This window comes from Corvus brachyrhynchos, unplaced genomic scaffold, assembly GCF_000691975.1.
Source record: "Corvus brachyrhynchos isolate BGI_N302 unplaced genomic scaffold, ASM69197v1 scaffold113, whole genome shotgun sequence".
In the NCBI taxonomy this organism is placed as follows: domain Eukaryota; kingdom Metazoa; phylum Chordata; class Aves; order Passeriformes; family Corvidae; genus Corvus; species Corvus brachyrhynchos.
The window spans coordinates 33,784-34,862 of NW_008237246.1; positions in this window are offsets into that span (position 1 = coordinate 33,784).

The following is a 1,079-nucleotide window of genomic DNA, read 5'->3' on the forward strand; positions in this document are numbered from 1 at the left end:
TTTATATATATATATTTTATATATTATAAAAGCTAGACAGGATTTCTGGGAATGACAATTAGCCAAACTTCTCATAAGAACTAAGCAAAACTTTTTAGCAGATATTGAATGGCAAGAAAGGGAAGCAACAAAATGAACTATGCTAAAGAAATGGCATGAAAGTGAGACTTGAAGAAAAAGAAGTATTTTTAAACAAGTCTCAAAGGGGGGATGTGTTGTATACATAATATACTTTTATCTCTGTAGATAGCTACTTGAAACTAGGAGAATCTGAGAAGCAAGAGCAGGATTATACCATAAATGCAATCAACAAGGAGATAACACAGTAATAAGCTGCTGATAAAGCCAAAGAATTTTGTTTGAACTTTGTGTTAACCTTTAGTCATTAATAAATGAAATTAAAATACCCACCCATCAGCTTTAATTGTCCCTTACTCACATAAGCCCCTTCCCCAGAGCAAGCACTGTAAAATACTTGTGTGCTGAATCTTTAGACAGAGATGAAGGAAGGTGTAGTCAATGGCTTTAGGTTGTTTTACATATGGGAAATGTTGATTTTTCACTGTCGGAAGTGTATAAATACAGAGAGCTGGCATACTGAGGGTGTGCCAGCTTTGTGGATTCACCACCCATCTCTGCACTGACATGTAATAAACAAAAAACTTAACTCTGTGTCTAGATTGGCTTCTTGCACACCGGGTGAATGAACCCTACTTTTAGAACAAAACCACTATGAGCTGCAATGGCCACTGTCTTGGGGTGATTTTATGTTAATACTGTATTCCCCTATCATCTGCTTTATGCCCAGAAATGGGTCCCGTAGCTTTAAACTGGGTCCGGGGGGAGAGGGGGATCTGGGGGAATTCTTCCACGCCGTTTGTGTTTACTCCCCTGGGGTGCTTGGCCTTGCAGCGGGGAGTTAGTTACATTTTTGCTTTTAGCTAGCTTGGTTTTGTTAGCTGAGGCAAGAAGTTTTCCCGGGACTGCATATAGCAATCCTCTGGTGACTTCTGTGGCTTCTTCTGGAACTGTTTGGCTTAGCTTTGATCTGAGAACCACACCATCAGTGGGAGCCGAAC